Source organism: Drosophila innubila, chromosome X (assembly GCF_004354385.1).
Source record: "Drosophila innubila isolate TH190305 chromosome X, UK_Dinn_1.0, whole genome shotgun sequence".
Classification (NCBI taxonomy): domain Eukaryota; kingdom Metazoa; phylum Arthropoda; class Insecta; order Diptera; family Drosophilidae; genus Drosophila; species Drosophila innubila.
The window spans coordinates 34479137-34492692 of NC_047626.1; the positions used below are offsets into that span (position 1 = coordinate 34479137).

Consider the following 13556-nt stretch of genomic DNA (forward strand, 5'->3'; position numbering starts at 1 on the left):
TTGGTGGAATGCCGAACTATCTGCTAAACGCCGAGAGGTCAGGAGACTGAGGCGCAGGCTACAGGATGCTCGTCGTCGTGGACACGATGATGATGCCTCGCTTCTTGATATTTCATTGAGGACCTCCTCAGCGGATTACAAGAAGCGTATCCTAGCGGTGTGCCTGTGTGCCAAGTCTCAAGGCTGCAGCTTTAAAATTGCTCTTGTTATTACATTTTATATCATTTACGTGGGCGGACGTGGGCGTGGCCAAGTTCTAAAATAAACTTGATATACGTCAACATTAGCCTGGCCGCGGCTTGTAACAAGTTTTTTCTAGTTGGCGATATCAATGAGAACAGGGCTGAAAAATATTCGTTTTTACCTCAAAAATACACTTGCTAATTTTGAGCCCGATCGGAGATCATTTGATGGACCCAAAAACGGGACAAAGGTCACCACACGGCATTTGTATGAAAAAATATAGTTATTGTATGAACAACTTTTTTGTTTGTAAAGAAATCTTAACCAAACTCACAGGTTGTATATTTGGGAAGCCCTTACGAAATTTGGTCAAAAACGGGTTACCATATCATATAGCTTTCATAGGAACAATCGTACTAATAATGGAAAAAATTAAAAAATATTTTGTTAACTTAAATGTATATTCTATAAGATTGGTTACGATGTCTCATAAAACATAAAAGATTTTCATACTAAGACTTGATTTTCACCCGATTGTTCCTATGGGCGCTTTATGATATAGTGGTCCGATCGAAAAAAGAAATAAGCTTGATCTGCCTGCAATATAGAGGAATCTACATACTAAGTTTGGTGTCACTAGCTTTTAAATTGTTCTTATAATTTGAATATGAAATTTTGATTTTTAGGCGGTAAAGGGTGCGTGGCCAAATCCGGAAACAAAATTGATCTGCTTGCAATATAGAGGAACCTACATACCAAGTTTTGTGTCTCTAGGTCGTATAGTCTCTGAGATCTAGGTGTTCATACTAAATTTTTTTTAATTTTTCCATTATTAGTTTTTCTATAGTAAGTACGGGATCTCCGACAGTCGAGTATGCTCGACTGTAGCACCGGCCCACTAGTTTTAATTATAATGAAAAATTAGGTACCCACAGCTCGCTTCGCTCGCGTTGCTACTGACGAAAATAAGTTTTTCATACTAAGACTTGGATTTCGCCCGATTGGTCCTATGACAGCTATATGACATAGTGGTTCGATTGGAACCAATTTTGGTCAAGATCTATAAGTCTAACTTAAATGCATATTCTATTAGTTTGGTAACGATATCCAGTGTTGTGCCATTACGCGTACACAATGTAGACAATCCGTAAACAATGCCAACAATGCATAAACAATGTCTACAATAGTTTCCTTCATAGGTTTGGCTACGCTGCTGGTTGATTTTTGCTGTTGTTATCTATTTTTTTAAATGGCTGAAACCCTTGCTAAAAAAAATTTAAAACAAAAAGCTAAATGCAATGTGTCACCCAATTGTAATTATCTATAATATTTATATATTATTAATTTACACGTTAGATATAACTTATATTGATATAAATTTATATATTTCTTAATAATTTTGGTTATCTTAGTCAATATTTCTGTCACCTTTAATAATGTCGATTGATCCGGTACTTAAAATTCTTATAGAGCTCGACAATGTGTTTCAAATGCACTATAATCAGGGGTGGCACAGATAGCAAAACAGCCCGAAAATCTCCTAAAGCTCCATACATCTCCATCTGAACAAGCGAGCGAAAAATCAAATGAACAAACTAAATTACTCATAATCACGGACTTACCTCTCTCGATCACTTCGATCACCATAATGTTATAATAATGAACAATAAAGTTGGATAATTACCCAACTTTAATTGAATATAATTCATTTATATTCAACAATTTTATATAACTTTTTTCCCTTGAGTGCGCCAGCTCACTCTTCTCACATTTTCGGCATTGTCTACATTGTCTACATTGTTGACATTGTTTACATTGCTTACACGTTTACAATTTATAGTTGACACTCAATTGCTTACACGTAGACAATCGTGTAATCTACATGGTGTAGTCTACCCGTCACATCACTGGCTGTATATATTGCTAGTCGCCTGCACCTTCGTGCTGCTTTCGTCACTAGCTAATATAATCCTTTTAAGATATTTTGAGTGATATCGACGATGATCAAGATAAAACTGAGACCACGAACTACAACATGCCACCCAAACGATCATGAAAACCCAACGACTTTACCATACGACTACAAATGGACTCCTAAAGAGCTGAAGAAGCCGGTTTCCAAAAAATTGGCTACCAAGAGAGCCGATCGTAATGGCTGCGTAAAAACGCAAACGATACAACTTTGTTAACTCAGAAAAAGTTTTATGAGGACGAAAATGGAAGGACCAAGGTGAAGACTTTGGCTGAAACTGAAATGGAGAAACCTTTTTCAGAAATGGAGCTGCTCAATTCAAAGAAGCTTCATATTCCAGTAGCTTCTTTGAATTGAGCAGCTGTTATGTTTGAGAAAACGAAACTACGAAAGACATTACTGAACATACATCAACTTCAGATGTTAACCTCATTGCATTTAAATCCTTAAAAGCAAAATAATAAAATTATTTTTTTAAATAAACAGAAATAGTGATGACCAGTTGGACGAAGCTACAGTAGAGCATTTTCGACTGGCGGAGACCTTCTTACTATAATAAACCAAAAATTTGTATTACTCTAAGCGGTGGATCACTCGGCTCATGGGTCGATGAAGAACGCAGCAAACTGTGCGTCATCGTGTGAACTGCAGGGCACATAAACATCGACATTTTGAACGCATATCGCAGTCCATGCTGTTATGTACTTTATTTAATTTTAGAGTGCTGCTTGGACTACATATGGTTGAGGGTTGTAAGACTATGCTAAATAAGCTACAATCGAAATCATTTCGTTATGTGGTGAACTAATGTGTTACAAAAAAAAACCAAATGCCTCGTCATCTAATTAGTGACGCGCATGAATGGATTAACGAGACTCCTACTGCCACTGCTAACATCTCTTGGGGGCGTCAGTTTGGCGCATTGTACCAAACTCGCTGTATTATATGCTTGCATATTCGAATACCGTGGTCGTAATCCTTAACTGGAACACGCCACGTTTAGTAAATCGGAGAGATCCTTTGATTCTGTCCCTATCTACTCAGTTTGTTTCTGACGTTCGTCGCGAACAGACGTTTATTTCGAGTGAGCGCATGGCAGTGTTTCGTTACATATAACGGTAAACGTGATAAGCAACTTTCGAAGTGAACAACAAAGCGGAATTGCGGTACTTTGTACGCAGACGCTAACCAACGGTAAAACAGCGATAAGAAGTGCAAATTGCACTTTTATTGCTAACTTTCTACTGTTGAGTGCATTGGTACATGGTTTTCAACCAGGATGTCTGAGGATAGGCGCGGCCGCTCTAGCAGCCGTAAGCGAAGCCAACCGTTGAGGAAATCAACGCCAAGCGGTTAGCCCGAGATGGGACCTCCTGCCGTTCCCGAAGCGCCCACCATCGCTGCCGCTGCCTCCATCGCAGCTGGCTCTGCTGCCGCTGCCCCCACCGCTGCTAGCTCCGCTGCCGCTGCCTCCGTCGCAGCTGGCTCTGCTGCCGCTGCCTCCGTCGCAGCTGGCTCTGCTGCCGCTGCCTCCAGCGCAGCTAGCTCTGCTGCTGCTACTGCTGCCGACTCTGCTGTTTTTGATGGTGCTGTCGGCCGCTCAGCATTCACAATAGTGAACAGCGGAATGGAGACAATCCTGGCTGAGGTATCGAAGGTGCAGAAGCTTGTCAAGGAGACCGTCACCAGGACAGGGATCAGTGCAACCGCCGCGTGTGCTATTTTGACGCTGTTCAGAAGTACGACGACCTCAACCTGGCGCTGGTGACCAGACTAGCAGCCCTGCAAGCCTTGTTGTTGCTATTGCTGCCGCCAACGCTGCTGCTACACCTGCAACAGCTACCGCGACAGGAAGCCGGTAGAGACGTGGTCTGCTGTGGTGTCATGCTCAGACCCAGCCATGACGTCGAAGCAGGTTGTGGAGAAAGTGCGCAATGAGGTTGCACCCGTTCTCGATGTTCGTGTCCATGAAGTACGAGAGCTGAAGCGGGCGGTGTGATCATTCGCACACCGTCAGTTGGCGAGATGAAGAAAGTGCTGGCCAACAAGAAGTTTGCTGAGGTCGGATTGGTGGTTCAACAGAATCGTAGCTTCAAGCCGAAGATTACAGTGTTCGACGTTGACACCGCGATTAATGCCGAAGAGTTTATGCTGGAGCCCTTCGCGAACAACTTCAGGGAGCATATGACCGAGGCGGAATTCAAAAGGAGCGCATCTAGAGACGAAGCAATGGTCGCAAACTGCAGGCGAGACGGTCAACCTAAACCTGGAGGTTGACGAAAAAGCGCTGGCCATAGTTTATGGGATCGGACGGGTCTACATCAAGTGGTTTTCATACCGCTGCCGGTCGCTCGTCCACACCTATGCTTGCCATAGGTGTGTTGGGTCTGACCACAAGGTCTCACAATGCCGGCTCAAGGATGCAGTTTGCCGACAGTGCGGACAGACCGGCCACATTGCAGCGAAGTGCACCAGTCCGGTGGACTGCCGGAACTGCCGTTTCAAGGCATTGCCTTCGGGGCATCATATGCTCTCGAAGCATGCCCTATTTACGGTGCGGTGCTAGCGAGGGTGCAAGCTAGACATTAAAATGTTTAGCTTCATCCAAGCAAATTGTGGTCGAGGACGAGCTGCCAACATCGAGCTCGGAGTACGGATGAGAGAGTCTGGACATCTGTTCGTACTGGCTCAGGAGCCTCACGCTTGTTGTCACCGAATCTCGGATTGCCAGCCGGGATGCGAGTTTTGCTGACCGTCAAGCTAAAGCTGATATCGTCATAGATGACCCCGATGCCATCTGCATGCCCGTAGAGCCGCTCATCACCGACTTTGGAGTATGCGTGAGTGTCACTGGGTGATTTGGCACAATCTTCCTGACCTCCGTATATTGCCAACACCAGGAGAGTTTAAAGCCGTACATTTCGTACATGAATGAGGTACTGCTGCTGGCCAGCAGTTCACCAGTTATTCTAGGCACCGACGCGAACGCAGCATCCCCCATGTGGTTCAGTAAGATCCTCGCCGTGGCGAGATTGCAGAACTACATACGGGGTGAGCAGCTGTCTGAGTGGATGGCAAATACCCCTGTCGAAGTGCTGAATGTACGAAGTGAGGTCTATACGTTCGAGACTCGCAACGGACGGAGCGATATCGATATAACAATCGTCAACAACGCAGCATCTATGTTGGCCACATATGACTGGAGAGTGGATGAGTGGGAGCTTAGCGATCACAACTCATCACGGTTGTGACAACGCTCCACCCGGAAAGCACAGTTGAGAGCATAGCTCCTGTGCCATCCTGGAGTCTCCACAATGCGCGTTGGCGATTGTTCGGTGATGAAGTGGCTAGGAGGATCAGAGAGCTGCCCGAGAATCACATGGAAACGCTGCTGGACGACCAAGTTTCTGCACTGCGCTTGATTGAACATGATGTGTGCGATCTTGTGTTGGGCCGCAGACGACCGCAAGCCAAGCGACATGTAGTTTGGTGGAATGCCGAACTATCTGCTAAACGCCGAGAGGTCAGGAGACTGAGGCGCAGGCTACAGGATGCTCGTCGTCGTGGACACGATGATGATGCCTCGCTTCTTGATATTTCATTGAGGACCTCCTCAGCGGATTACAAGAAGCGTATCCTAGCGGTGTGCCTGTGTGCCAAGTCTCAAGGCTGCAGCTTTAAAATTGCTCTTGTTATTACATTTTATATCATTTACGTGGGCGGACGTGGGCGGACGTGGGCGTGGCCAAGTTCTAAAATAAACTTGATATACGTCAACATTAGCCTGGCCGCGGCTTGTAACGAGTTTTTTCTAGTTGGCGATATCAATGAGAACAGGGCTGAAAAATATTCGTTTTTACCTCAAAAATACACTTGCTAATTTTGAGCCCGATCGGAGATCATTTAATGGACCCAAAAACGGGACAAAGGTCACCACACGGCATTTGTATGAAAAAATATAGTTATTGTATGAACAACTTTTTTGTTTGTAAAGATATCTTAACCAAACTCACAGGTTGTATATTTGGGAAGCCCTTACGAAATTTGGTCAAAAACGGGTTACCATATCATATAGCTTTCATAGGAACAATCGAACTAATAATGGAAAAAATTAAAAAATATTTTGTTAACTTAAATGTATATTCTATAAGATTGGTTACGATGTCTCATAAAACATAAAAGATTTTCATACTAAGACTTGATTTTCACCCGATTGTTCCTAAGATATAGTGGTCCGATCGAAAAGATATGCTTGATCTGCCTGCAAGATACAGGAATCTACATACTAAGTTTGGTGTCACTAGCTTTTAAATTGTTCTTATAATTTGAATATGAAATTTTGATTTTTAGGCGGTAAAGGGTGCGTGGCCAAATCCGGAAACAAAATTGATCTGCTTGCAATATAGAGGAACCTACATACCAAGTTTTGTGTCTCTAGGTCGTATAGTCTCTGAGGTGTTCATACTAAATTTTTTTTTAATTTTTTCCATTATTAGTTTTGCCATAGTAAGTACTCGACAGTCGAGTATGCTCGACTGTAGCACCGGCCCACTAGTTTTAATTATAATGAAAATTAGGTACCAGCTCGCTTCGCTGCTACTGACGAAAATAAGTTTTTCATACTAAGACTTGGATTTCGCCCGATCGGTCCTATGACAGCTATATGACATAGTGGTTCGACTGGAACCAATTTTGGTCAAGATCTATAAGTCTTACTTAAATGCATATTCTATTAGTTTGGTAACGATATCCAGTGTTGTGCCATTACGCGTACACAATGTAGACAATCCGTAAACAATGCCAACAATGCATAAACAATGTCTACAATAGTTTCCTTCATAGGTTTGGCTACGCTGCTGGTTGATTTTTGCTGTTGTTATCTATTTTTTTAAATGGCAGAAACCCTTGCTAAAAAAAAATTTAAAACAAAAAGCTAAATGCAATGTGTCACCCAATTGTAATTATCTATAATATTTATATTTTATTAATTTACACGTTAGATGTTACTTATATTGATATAAATTTATATATTTCTTAATAATTTTGGTTATCTTAGTCAATATTTCTGTCACCTTTAATAATGTCGATTGATCCTGTACTTAAAATTCTTATAGAGCTCGACAATGTGTTTCAAATGTACTATAATCAGGGGTGGCACAGATAGCAAAACAGCCCGAAAATCTCCTAAAGCTCCATACATCTCCATCTGAACAAGCGAGCGAAAAATCAAATGAACAAACTAAATTGTTCATAATCACGGACTTACCTCTCTCGATCACTTCGATCACCATAATGTTATAATAATGAACAATAAAGTTGGATAATTACCCAACTTTAATTGAATATAATTCATTTATATTCAACAATTTTATATAACTTTTTTCCCTTGAGTGCGCCAGCTCACTCTTCTCACATTTTCGGCATTGTCTACATTGTCTACATTGTTGACATTGTTTACATTGCTTACACGTTTACAATTTATAGTTGACACTCAATTGCTTACACGTAGACAATCGTGTAATCTACATGGTGTAGTCTACCCGGCACATCACTGGCTGTATATATTGCTAGTCGCCTTTCGCACCCTTCGTGCTGCTTTCGTCACTAGCTAATATAATCCTTTTAAGATATTTTCAGTGATATCGACGATGATCAAGATAAAACTGAGACCACGAACTACAACATGCCACCCAAACGATCATGAAAACCCAACGACTTTACCATACGACTACAAATGGACTCCTAAAGAGCTGAAGAAGCCGGTTTCCAAAAAATTGGCTACCAAGAGAGCCGATCGTAATGGCTGCGTAAAAACGCAAACGATACAACTTTGTTAACTCAGAAAAAGTTTTATGAGGACGAAAATGGAAGGACCAAGGTGAAGACTTTGGCTGAAACTGAAATGCAGAAACCTTTTTCAGAAATGGAGCTGCTCAATTCAAAGAAGCTACTGGAATATGATATGTTTGAGAAAACGAAACTACGAAAGACATTACTGAACATACATCAACTTCAGATGTTAGCCTCATCTTGCATTTAAATCCTAAAAGCAAAATAATAAAATTATTTTTTTAAATAAACAGAAATAGTGAAAACCAGTTGGACGAAGCTACAGTAGAGCATTTTCGACTGGCGGAGACCTTCTTACTATGATAAACCAAAAATTTGTATTACTCTAAGCGGTGGATCACTCTGCTCATGGGTCGATGAAGAACGCAGCAAACTGTGCGTCATCGTGTGAACTGCAGGGCACATAAACATCGACATTTTGAACGCATATCGCAGTCCATGCTGTTATGTACTTTATTTAATTTTAGAGTGCTGCTTGGACTACATATGGTTGAGGGTTGTAAGACTATGCTAAATAAGCTACAATCGAAATCATTTCGTTATGTGGTGAACTAATGTGCTACAAAAAAAAAAAAAAATAGCCAAATGCCTCGTCTTCTAATTAGTGACGCGCATGAATGGATTAACGAGACTCCTACTGCCACTGCTAACATCTCTTGGGGGCGTCAGTTTGGCGCATTGTACCAAACTCGCTGTATTATATGCTTGCATATTCGAATACCGTGGTCGTAATCCTTAACTGGAACACGCCACGTTAAGTAAATCGGAGAGATCCTTTGACTCTGTCCCTATCTACTGAGTTTGTTTCTGACGTTCGTCGCGAACAGACGTTTATTCGAGTGAGCGCATGGCAGTGTTTCGTTACATATAACGGTAAACGTGATAAGCAACTTTCGAAGTGAACAACAAAGCGGAATTGCGGTACTTTGTACGCAGACGCTAACCAACGGTAAAAACAGCGATAAGAAGTGCTCAAATTGTGCACTTTTATTGCTAACTTTTCTACTGTTGAGTGCATTGGTACTGGTTTTCAACCAGGATGTCTGAGGATAGGCGCGGCCGCTCTAGCAGCCGTAAGCGGAAGCCAACCGTTGAGGAAATCAACGCCAAGCGGTTAGCCTCGGAGATGGGACCTCCTGCCGTTCCCGAAGCGCCCACCGTCGCTGCCGCTGCCTCCATCGCAGCTGGCTATGCTACCGTTGCCCCCACCGCTGCTAGCTCCGCTGCCGCTGCCTCCGTCGCAGCTGGCTCTGCTGCCGCTTCTGCTGCTCAGCATTCACAATAGTGAACAGCGGAATGGAGACAATCCTGGCTGAGATATCGAAGGTGCAGAAGCTTGTCAAGGAGACCGTCGCCAGGACAGGGATCAGTGCAACCGCCGCGTGTGCTATTTTGACGCTGTTCAGAAGTACGACGACCTCAACCTGGCGCTGGTGACCAGACTAGCAGCCTTGCAAGCCTCTGCTCCCTCTGTTGCCCCCACTGCCTTTGTTGTTGCCCCTATTGCTGCCCCCAACGCTGCTGCTACACCCGTAGCAAGCTACCGCGCCAGGAAGCCGGTAGAGACGTGATCTGCTGTGGTCGAAGCAGGTTGTGGAGAAAGTGCGCAATGAGGTTGCACCCGTTCTCGATGTTCGTCCACGAAGTACGAGAGCTGAAGCGGGCGGTGCGATCATTCGCACACCGTCAGTTGGCGAGATGAAGAAAGTGCGCCAACAAGAAGTTTGCTGAGGTCGGATTGGTGGTTCAACAGAATCGTAGCTTCAAGCCGAAGATTACAGTGTTCGACGTTGACACCGCGATTAATGCCGAAGAGTTTATGCTGGAGCTCTTCGCGAACAACTTCAGGGAGCATATGACCGAGGCGGAATTCAAAAGGAGCGTGCATCTAGAGACGAAGCAATGGTCGCAAACTGCAGGCGAGACGGTCAACCTAAACCTGGAGGTTGACGAAAAAGCGCTGGCCATAGTTTATGGGATCGGACGGGTCTACATCAAGTGGTTTTCATACCGCTGCCGGTCGCTCGTCCACACCTATGCTTGCCATAGGTGTTGGGTCGACCACAAGGTCTCACAATGCCGGCTCAAGGATGCAGTTTGCCGACAGTGCGGACAGACCGGCCACATTGCAGCGAAGTGCACCAGTCCGGTGGACTGCCGGAACTGCCGTTTCAAGGCATTGCCTTCGGGGCATCATATGCTCGGAAGCATGCCCTATTTACGGTGCGGTGCTAGCGAGGGTGCAAGCTAGACATTAAAATGTTTAGCTTCATCCAAGCAAATTGTGGTCGAGGACGAGCTGCCAACATCGAGCTCGGAGTACGGATGAGAGAGTCTGGACATCTGTTCGTACTGGCTCAGGAGCCTCACGCTTGTTGTCACCGAATCTCGGGATTGCCAGCCGGATGCGAGTTTTGCTGACCGTCAAGCTAAAGCTGATATCGTCATAGATGACCCGATGCCATCTGCATGCCCGTAGAGCCGCTCATCACCGACTTTGAGTATGCGTGAGTGTCACTGGGAGATTTGGCACAATCTTCCTGACCTCCGTATATTGCCAACACCAGGAGAGTTTAAAGCCGTACATTTCGTACATGAATGAGGTACTGCTGCTGGCCAGCAGTTCACCAGTTATTCTAGGCACCGACGCGAACGCAGCATCCCCCATGTGGTTCAGTATGATCCCTCGCCGTGGCGAGAGATAGCAGAACTACATACGGGGTGAGCAGCTGTCTGAGTGGATGGCAAATACCCCTGTCGAAGTGCTGAATGTACGAAGTGAGGTCTATACGTTCGAGACTCGCAACGGACGGAGCGATATCGATATAACAATCGTCAACAACGCAGCATCTATGTTGGCCACATATGACTGGAGAGTGGATGAGGAGCTAGCGATCACAACTCATCACGGTTGTGACAACGCTCCACCCGGAAAGCACAGTTGAGAGCATAGCTCCTGTGCCATCCTGGAGTCTCCACAATGCGCGTTGGCGATTGTTCGGTGATGAAGTGGCTAGGAGGATCAGAGAGCTGCCCGAGAATCACATGGAGACGCCGCTGGACGACCAAGTTTCTGCACTGCGCTTGATTGTACATGATGTGTGCGATCTTGTGTGGGCCGCAGACGACCGCAAGCGACATGTAGTTTGGTGGAATGCCGAACTATCTGCTAAACGCCGAGAGGTCAGGAGACTGAGGCGCAGGCTACAGGATGCTCGTCGTCGTGGACACGATGATGATGCCTCGCTTCTTGATATTTCATTGAGGACCTCCTCAGCGGATTACAAGAAGCGTATCCTAGCGGTGTGCCTGTGTGCCAAGTCTCAAGGCTGCAGCTTTAAAATTGCTCTTGTTATTACATTTTACGTGGGCGGACCTGGGCGGACGTGGGCGTGGCCAAGTTCTAAAATAAACTTGATATACGTCAACATTAGCCTGGCCGCGGCTTGTAACGAGTTTTTTCTAGTTGGCGATATCAATGAGAACAGGGCTGAAAAATATTCGTTTTACCTCAAAATACACTTGCTAATTTTGAGCCCGATCGGAGATCATTTGATGGACCCAAAACGGGACAAAGGTCACCACACGGCATTTGTATGAAAAAATATAGTTATTGTATGAACAACTTTTTTTTGTAAAGATATCTTAACCAAACTCACAGGTTGTATATTTGGGAAGCCCTTACGAAATTTGGTCAAACGGGTTACCATATCATATAGCTTTCATAGGAACAATCGAACTAATAATGGAAAAAATTAAAAAATATTTTGTTAACTTAAATGTATATTCTATAAGATTGGTTACGATGTCTCATAAAACATAAAAGATTTTCATACTAAGACTTGATTTTCACCCGATTGTTGCTATGGGCGCTCTATGATATGATATGTCACTAGCTTTTAAATTGTTCTTATAATTTGAATATGAAATTTCGATTTTTGGACGGTAAAGGGTGCGTGGCCAAATCCGGAAACAAAATTGATCTGCTTGCAATATAGAGGAACCTACATACCAAGTTTTGTGTCTCTAGGTGGTATAGTCTCTGAGATCTAGGTGTTCATACTAAATTTTTTTTTAATTTTTTCCATTATTAGTTTTTGCCATAGTAAGTACGGGGTCTCCGTCAGTCGAGTATGCTCGACTGTAGCACCGGCCCACTAGCTTTAATTATAATGAAAAATTAGGTACCCACAGCTCGCTTCGCTCGCGTTGCTACTGACGAAAATAAGTTTTTCATACTAAGACTTGGATTTCGCCCGATCGGTCCTATGACAGCTATATGACATAGTGGTTCGATTGGAACCAATTTTGGTCAAGATCTATAAGTCTAACTTAAATGCATATTCTATTAGTTTGGTAACGATATCCAGTGTTGTGCCATTACGCGTACACAATGTAGACAATCCGTAAACAATGCCAACAATGCATAAACAATGTCTACAATAGTATCCTTCATAGGTTTGGCTACGCTGCTGGTTGATTTTTTGCTGTTGGTATCTATTTTTTAAATGGCTGAAACCGTTGCTAAAAAAAAAATTTAAAACAAAAGCTAAATGCAATGTGTCACCCAATTGTAATTATCTATAATATTTATATTTTATTAATTTACACGTTAGATATAACTTATATTGATATAAATTTATATATTTCTTAATAATTTTGGTTATCTTAGTTAATATTTCTGTCGCCTTTAATAATGTCGATTGATCCTGTACTTAAAATTTTATAGAGCTCGACAATGTTTTCAAAATGAACTATAATCAGGGGTGGCACAGATAGCAAAACAGCCCCAAAATCTCCTAAAGCTCCATACATCTCCATCTGAACAAGCGAGCGAAAAATCAAATGAGCGAACTAAATTACTCATAATCACGGACTTACCTCCCTCGATCACCATAATGTTATAATAATGAACAATAAAGTTGGATAATTACCCAACTTTAATTGAATATAATTCATTTATATTCAACAATTTTATATAACTTTTTTCCCTTGACTGCGCCAGCTCACTCTTCTCACATTTTCGGCATTGTCTACATTGTTGACATTGCTTACACGTTTACAATTTATAGTTGACACTCAATTGCTAACACGTAGACAATCGTGTAATCTACATGGTGTAGTCTACCCGGCACATCACTGGCTGTATATATTGCTAGTCGCCTTTCGCACCCTTCGTGCTGCTTTCGTCACTAGCTAATATAATCCTTTTAAGATATTTTCAGTGATATCGACGATGATCAAGATAAAAATGAGACCACGAACTACAACATGCCACCCAAACGATCATGAAAACCCAACGACTTAACCATACGACTACAAATGGACTCCTAAAGAGTTGAAGAAGCCGGTTTCCAAAAAATTGGCTACCAAGAAGGCCGATCGTAGTGGCTTCGTAAAAACGCAAAGGTTAAAACTTTGTTAACTCAGAAAAGGTTTTATGAGGACGAAAATGGAAGGACCAAGGTGAAGACTTTGGCTGAAACTGAAATGGAGAAACCTTTTTCAGAAATGGAGCTGCTCAATTCAAAGAAGCTACTGGAATATGATA

At 43.1% G+C, this 13556-nt stretch overlaps 1 long non-coding RNA gene, 1 other non-coding gene and 1 pseudogene across 10 annotated transcripts in view; all 3 read left to right on the forward strand.

Moving 5' to 3' along the window:
* LOC117794032 overlaps window positions 1-13556 on the forward strand; it is a 100100-nt gene that overhangs the window by 86003 nt on the left and 541 nt on the right. For 2 of the 9 annotated variants that reach the window (XR_004618339.1, XR_004618341.1), the window contains exon 3: window positions 8587-8645. The exons of 4 other annotated variants lie outside the window; for them this stretch is intronic. This is a non-coding gene — a long non-coding RNA (uncharacterized LOC117794032). Of the gene's footprint in view, window positions 1-8586; window positions 8661-13556 lie in introns of those variants that run through there. 3 more of the 9 variants (XR_004618325.1, XR_004618338.1, XR_004618340.1) reach the window with 3 other exon arrangements.
* LOC117794378 lies at window positions 2730-2908 on the forward strand. Its single transcript, XR_004618417.1, has one exon. It is a non-coding gene; the product is annotated as a 5.8S ribosomal RNA (ribosomal RNA).
* On the forward strand, window positions 8327-8505 carry LOC117794395 (annotated as a pseudogene).